Here is a 7,476-nt window from a genome sequence, read left to right on the forward strand (position 1 = left end):
AAGTGGTTGAATCTCAAGAATGAGAATCTGAGGTTGCAACACGATCTGGTGCAGAGCCGTGAGCAGTATGAAGATCTTGCTGAAGAACTTGCTGCTGTAAGTGAGAAAAATGAGTCTCTCGAGAAGGAGGTTAGCAAACTGAGGGAGGTTGCTATTGATGAACGTGAGAGAGCAATGATGCTGGACCGTGATTTAGCTGAGAATCGCAAACAGATCAGGATGCTCAACAGTTGATCCAAGGACTTGGATAAGATACTCTCAATAGGACAACCAGCCAAGGCGAATTGGGGACTGGGATACCGAGGAGCTGAGAGTACTGGCGTACAACAGAAGGGGCTATCACATTTCGTATGGGAGCACATAAAAAAATGGAGCCAAAGGAACTTGTCAGGAAGTGCGTCGGGACGTACGACAGGGAGTAAGGCTGGAAGTTCTACAGCGCGCAGCTGTGAGTAACAAGCCGAAAGTAGTACATCAGTGCAACAACATGATGGTCAGACTGGAGGCTCTGAAGCATAGTTTTGCAGCTGGTACAAGGAAGGAGACTGATCATGCATCAGAAACTGTGTCAGGCCAAGCAAGAAGCAACATCGGCTTACTTGATGAGGTGCTCTTAGCCAAGAGTGGCTTACTTGATGATGTCAAGGAAGAGACGTCAGAAGAAGGATGCAGCTCTGTTAAGAGTGATCTTGAGGTTGATCAAGAAGCATCAAGTCTGGAGCCAGGACACGAGGTTGTTTGTGGCACAAAAGGGAAGGAGATCGAAGTGCGTCAGGAAGTGGTGCGAGATGATCTTCAGGGGTGTGATAGTGAAATCACTCCAAGACAATAGCAACGAGTGCAGAGGGCACTCGGTGTGGATGGGGAAGGGCTCATGGTCAATAAGATGACACATGACAGAAGCCAGGTCCTCAACAGAAGTTGGTCGAAGGGTAGTTCGACAGGTGCGTCAGGTCATGATGCAGTACTTGTTATTCCGCTGCAGCAGGGACTGTGTCATGATAATAAATGAAGAAACAGACGGTGGTTCTGTAAGGCTTGACATCTAAGAATTTGCTTTAGCTTAGTATGCAATCAAGCAGGGGGAGAATGATGATGTTCTGGTACAGAGAATGCATATCTCATGGGGGAGAAAAGCATGGTGTGGTGCACATCCCCTGGGGGAGAAAAGCACATTTGGTATGAAAGTTTCCAGGTGAGGAACGTGGTTGCAACGTGGTTGCTGGACCAGAAGAGGGTTGTGCTTGATCGGCACACAAAGCTAAAAGGGAGAGATTGAAGATGTAAAATGTCTGCCCTGAAGTAGTAGCTGATGTAGTTGTTGAAGCAGGCGTCGTAGTGAGTGGTGAAGACCATGTGGAGTCAAGTAGACTTGAAGAGCAAGAGAGTATCTTGGAGATATGGAAAGAGGAATAAACTTGAGGAGCAAGTTTACGCCTTAAAGAAAGTGGAATAATTGCATTCCAAGAAAAGGAAAGTTGCACTTATTGTTATGGAAGATGTCCATACATATTGCCTTGGAAATTAGGGGTTCAGGAACATAGAGAATAATATAAGAAAGCTATGGGGTCGTCTGTATAGAGACAGAGACACAGAGGCTGATCTTATAGAAAGAGAGAGAAGCTCTTGGAAGTGTTCTGGGTCGTGCTGGAAGCAGTGGCTGAAGTACTTGACGGAGAAGAGACATAACCTGGTAGCTTAGGATCTTTCAATAGCGTGTGTTAGGGTGTTAGCACTGACGTGTAAAAGCTGAATTAAGCAGATCTTGTAATAGATTGTTTAAGGAGATTCTAGTAAAGCTTTGGTGTGCTTGTGTGCTTTGTCTCTTGGTTTATCTTCTGCATTACCTTATTGTTGTGGTGTCATCTTTGCACTTACAGGTTCCACCTCTTTTGATGCAACTTATTCACAAACAGAGTAGAAGAAGAAAGCTTATATTAAATTATCAGATCATACAAATTTGGTTGGTGAAGACAAAACAAAGACTATTAACTCATTTATGAAGATGGTATTGATAAAGAAAGTCTTGATATGGAGTAGAACGATCTTACCTTTGAGAGACAAGCGCCTTGCACATAAACAAAGCTATCTTCCTCCAACAACATCATCATCACCACTGTGTTTACGCCGCACTTTGGAGACAAACTTTGTGAGTTCTTCTGAATCACTCGTCTTTGTGATTGGAGAATAAGCAATGAACCGCTTCTTCTCCTTCTGTGAGTCGCTGTTGAACCACATGTCATCCTCTAGTGATATGGTTGTCTCGCCGGCACTGAGTTTGCCATTTCCCGAGCCGATTTGGATATTTGGTTGCAACGGTCGGAGAACTCTGCATCCGGTGAGAAGAACTCTTGTTGTTCTGAGTTAAGACAACTGTTGCGGAACTCGTGTAATGCGAGGAGGACTAGGAGTGGAGGAACAGGGCCAATGAGGTCAACACCGTATTGTATCTTCTTTGACCATCTGCTGCTTCAGCGTGAAGGTTTCCTTAAGAGGAAAGGTGGTAACTGTGGAAACTTCGGAACAGATAAGAACTCGAGCGATGATTTCTTCTTGTCTAACAGAACACATCCAACCTCAGTGTAGTACGAGAATGCAAGCAACAGAAGCTCTATAGGTAAGCCTGGCCAGGTTTCTCCCAATGCAATATCGAAAACGCTTGTTGGTGAACTGATACTGTTGAAGATTGCAGTAACTGTGGTGGAACATCTGTCTCTACCGAACCCGCTGAGATTCAACTTCTCGCATAACTCCTCGTGGTAGGTTAAGCTAAGAGGATCGCTCTTCTTATTCGAAGCTAAGGATCTCTTTTTACTAATCCTCGATTCTAAGAACTTGGCGAGGTTCCCTTTTGTGTATGCAGACAGATAGTCTAGCTTGAGGTATTTGAACCGTCTTGAGGTGTATATGTTATCATCAGGGAAGTACAATAAATTCATCTCGTCAGATTCGCAGGTGGAGTCTATGTGAGATACTACTCCTAGCCTATTTAAAGGATCAGCAGAAGCATTGAACTTGACTGCTTCTAGCTTCCCTGAAGATGTTAACCGAATCAAAGTGAACTCATCTGATGAACCAAGTGTTGGAAGGTATTTGTTTAAAACTCCAAAACCAAGAACAGTAACTCCCTTCTTCTGCCAGTCAAACCAGACAGGGAGAGACTCCGTCATTATCGCTTCTCTAATTGCACAATCCCCACAGAGACATTTTCCAGCTGGTGAGAGTAGATTGTGTAGTAGCTCCCATACATACAAGGAAGAAGGATCATTTGCAACAGAAGGAGATGGTCCATAACAGAACATCTCTCTGCATTCCAAAACGACCCTACTACAATGCATGAAGTGGTTGATTCATCGGTCTGAAACCCGAGATCAGATAGGCCATGGCAAACAAAACAAACTCTTCAGTTCCAGCCATGTTGAGACTCTCAGTTTCCAACAAAGCTCTCACACCACAACAACTCCCAGAGCTTCTGGTGATAACTGTTTGATCGGGAAACGGTACGGAACGAGAGAACGTTCGGTTCTAAAGGTGGGTTTAAGCAAAGACGTCTTATTATAGATCGGAAGACTGTTTCGCCGGTTACAAGGAAAGGAAATATGTGAACAGAAAGGTGCCGGAGCCTCGAAGGCTTTGCCGGAGAGATACAACAAGGCGCGATAACAAAGGTAAAACCCTAATCTAGCCGCCCAGTGAGTATCAATGATTTCGAATCCCTTTCTCGTTGCGTTCCCTTCCCTTTATATAGTTGACCTCGTACTCTCCCGTGACCTAGTTTGCGTCGTCTCCGTGGGCTTTTAACTCGTTGGGCCGAGAAGCCCATATTGTCTCGAGTAGCCATTGAGTCGAGGACGCTTAGACGTGCGTTTTGAGCCGTCGAGCCGAGACACCGTTTCGTTCTGAGTGGGCTGGGCCGTCTGTTCTTCGGGCCTCGAGGGATGTCGAATCCACCCTCTACAGTAAGTCCCCCTAGTTCATCAAGATGAGCATCTCGTTGATCTTGATGAATTTAGAAGGTTAATGGCTTGAAAGGACAGACGGGTCGCCTCAAAGATAAATTGCCGGACTGGGCATCGCGAGGCATCGTCAAGTATTTCGCTCTGTCGCACGGTTCGATCAAGTCTAACCAAACCGGCTTTGGTTTGGTTAGATCCGATTTTGCCCCAGATGCTGGTTCGACTTGGAGTTGGGCCGGTTATGTCGGGAAACCGAATCGACGCTTCGGTTTCCTAGGCGGCTAAAATACTGTTCCCAGGCCCACGTAGGTATCATGATGATGCCTCGGGGAAGTGCCCCATCTCTCCCTTATAAATACTTGATCATTCCTCTCCTCCTATATTTTTCTCCGCGTTATCCAGGTATTCTCTCTCTCCTTCCCTCCACTTCTCTCTCTAGGTTGTTGTTGTAATATAGATAGCGATATGTCGTCTAGGGGAAGGTTATCTCGCGAACAGAAAGGGAAGGAGGTTGCGACCTTATCTCGTCCTTTAAGAGACGCGGGCGAGGTTCCGCTCGAGGAGTTCGAACGGGTTCATCATGATGCGATGATGGACACCGGGAGTCTGGATCTATCTCAACGGATCCTGGTTTCCGAGTCAGCGCGTTCATTCCGTCAAGAAGTAAAGGGAAACCAAGCCGAGCTGCAGGCTTGGGATAGGGACGGTTCTGGCGGTGCGAGAGATGGAGTCCTTCCTGCTCACTATACGCCGACGTGTTATTATCCTGGGGAGATCTTCGAAGAGCTGCCGGCGATAGCTCCCGAGTGTCTGCGCTCTCCGGATGTGAGCGGTCAAGCTTGGGAGAACGTTATGAAGACGCAATCGACTCCCAACAGCGTGAAGAGGCTTCTGAGGGAGCACCACGGATTTGGGTTGACTTTCTTGATTCCTTCGGCGAGCCAAAGGCCTTGGTCGCCGCCGGTTGGGTATCAATGCGTCTATGAGTCCTATTTTCGTGACGATATGAAGCTTTGGTTCCCAATTCCCCGACTAGTCACGGCATACGCGAGGCGCCTAGATGCAGTGATAAGTCAATTTTTGAATGGTTCGTGGCGTATTGCAGTTCCTTTGTTGGTTATGGCTGCCAAGATCGATACCTCGCTGAGCGTTTGTACCTTTGAAGAATTGACGTCCGTGAGTTCGTTGGAGGATGGCCTCCTATTGATAAAAATGCGGCCAAGCTACAACGTGATAGGGGGGCATCCTAATAAGACGCTCGATTGGCAGAGGTCCTACTTCTATGTTAAATGCGACGATTCTGCCTTCGAAGACCCTCCAGACGACGACTACCGTGTCTTGTGGAACACTTTGCTTGGTAGAACGCTTTCGTTAACTCGTTTTATTTCTTTGCGTACTAACTGCCTTCTATTTTTTTCTGTCTTTTTTTTCTTTGTAGACGACCATCCGACTTCTCGTGAATACCCGGAAGAGTTTCTTGCGAATGCTCGTGCTATCTCGAGACTCGCTCAAGAGCACTGGGGGAATAATTCTTAGGAGAGGGTTCGCCATTCGATTGACCGTATTTCCAGGAGTAAGTCCATTTTTTTTATAAGTCGCGCTGTGGGCTTCTACTCTCTCCTTGTTGAATTATTTATTTATTTTTAACATGTCCTTTGCAGGGGATTGGGATTCGAGTTACCTTCCGTCGGTTAACAAAACCAAGAGACGTCTTTTGCTGTTCACCGGTGAGGAGCAGAAGAAGATCAACGCAGCAAGAAAGATGAGGGGCCTTTCGGATCTGAGCGCTATGATGGCGGGAGATCTTGGCTTATCGCATGCCGAGCCGTTGGTGCCTCCCAGCGAGTTGGTCACTGACGACATGAACCTCGCGGGTTCTGACCATCGCGAGTCCTCGCTTGCTGTTGCCGCTGCTCCTAAGAAGAAAAAGAGCAAGAAAAGAGCCCATGACGAGCCGCTTGTCGATGATGACCGCGAGACTCTTCCAGAGGGAGGTGATCGTTCGGAGTGTGCAGAGCCGCCGACGAAGAAGAGAAAGAAGAAGAAGCGGCTATCCTTGGAGGATAGCGTCACGGGTCGAGACAGTGGAATCGCTTCCCCTCTGCTCCATCTGATCCGACTGACGGGCCCTCCCTCAACTTGGCCCTAGCGGATGAAACTCGAAGCGTCTCACCCGAGGTTCCGCTTCCGAAGAAAAAGTCGAAGCAAGCCGGCGAGAAAGGGACGACCAAGCGCCAAGTTTCCCCCGTTGCTATTTCATCGAACCCTGGGACGTCGGTCCCCGGTCAATCGACTGGTGGTATTCCGGTCGTCAGTCGAGTTTCCTGACCGTGTGTCTTTTGAGTATGACGGGCCAACTCCTCTCGTCTACGCTCCTCACAAATGCGCGGAATTGGTCAGCCAGATCAAGTGCGGCCCAAAGCCCTTTCCACCGGTCGCTGACCTGATCTTCAAGGATGAGTATATCGACGCCTCTCGCACCAAGTTGTTGGTAAGATTTTCCTTCGGTTCTTTCGTTCTTCCTATTACATACTCATTTCCTTTGTCAAATTCTTTGGTTTTCGTGTCTCGCAGTGTGACGGGGTTTCGAACTTCGTCATCGTGGAATACGACTCTGCGCTGAAGGAAGCGCTTGCTGAGTCAGAGAAGCTGAAGAAGACGGTGGTGAGTAAGAGCAGACTCCTCCGTCGAAGGAAGGCGGAGTGGCAGGAGGAGTTTGAGAGGATGGCTGAGAAGAGGGATCGCGCGGTTGCTCGGAGGAAAACTCAGAAGAAGAGAGCCGACGCATCTGAAGAAGAGCTTTCTGTTGCTCGCTCCACCATCGAGGCTCTGGAGCTGCGGAAGGCCAATCTTATGGAGGAGATAGGAGCCAAGGCCGCGGAGCACAAGAAAGAACTGGACAGCCTTAGGGATTCGCGGATTTACGAGGTCACGAAGTAAAGGGTGAGGGTTGAGACCGAGATGATTGCAAAGTCCAACAAGCATTTTGGGAATCTGCGCGAGTGGTGGACCCGTTGTGGACCTTTTGACACGGTGCTGTTACTCCAAAGTCAAGCATTCGGGACTAATAGCTGCCTCGAGGCCTTAAAGGCCAGCGGACGCGACATTCCTCAAGAGACTATCGACATGTTCGCGGCTAGAGAGAAACAGTTTGAGGAGGAAGCTTTGAAGCTTGTTCCCGGCGAGATCCCGGAGGCTGACTTGGTTCTTTCTCCACTTTGCCTCGAATCTCAGTTCGTCGATATGCGAGCTTTCATGGGTCTCGACCCGCACGGGTCTAACGTGCGCTTGATCGATCCAAGGACTGCCGGGGTTCTCCAAAATCCCGCTGTTGGTCCTGGAACCTCTGCTGCTCCCTCTCATTCCGTGGGAGATAACTCGTCGAAGACTGGTGCGACCGCTACTGACTCACGAGCCGTTGATGGGGGAGCGAAATCTGCTGGGAACCAGGACGGGAGCAACGTTCTTGAGATTTCTGACTCTTACGTTTTTGATTCGGAGGATGGTCAGGGTCGTGAAC

At 48.3% G+C, this 7,476-nt stretch overlaps 1 pseudogene; it reads right to left on the minus strand.

Moving 5' to 3' along the window:
* Nucleotides 1-2,085: 2,085 nt before the first annotated feature.
* LOC106320578 lies at nucleotides 2,086-4,298 on the minus strand (annotated as a pseudogene).
* Nucleotides 4,299-7,476: the final 3,178 nt, after the last annotated feature.

Source organism: Brassica oleracea, unplaced genomic scaffold (assembly GCF_000695525.1).
Source record: "Brassica oleracea var. oleracea cultivar TO1000 unplaced genomic scaffold, BOL UnpScaffold00963, whole genome shotgun sequence".
NCBI classification, from domain to species: domain Eukaryota; kingdom Viridiplantae; phylum Streptophyta; class Magnoliopsida; order Brassicales; family Brassicaceae; genus Brassica; species Brassica oleracea.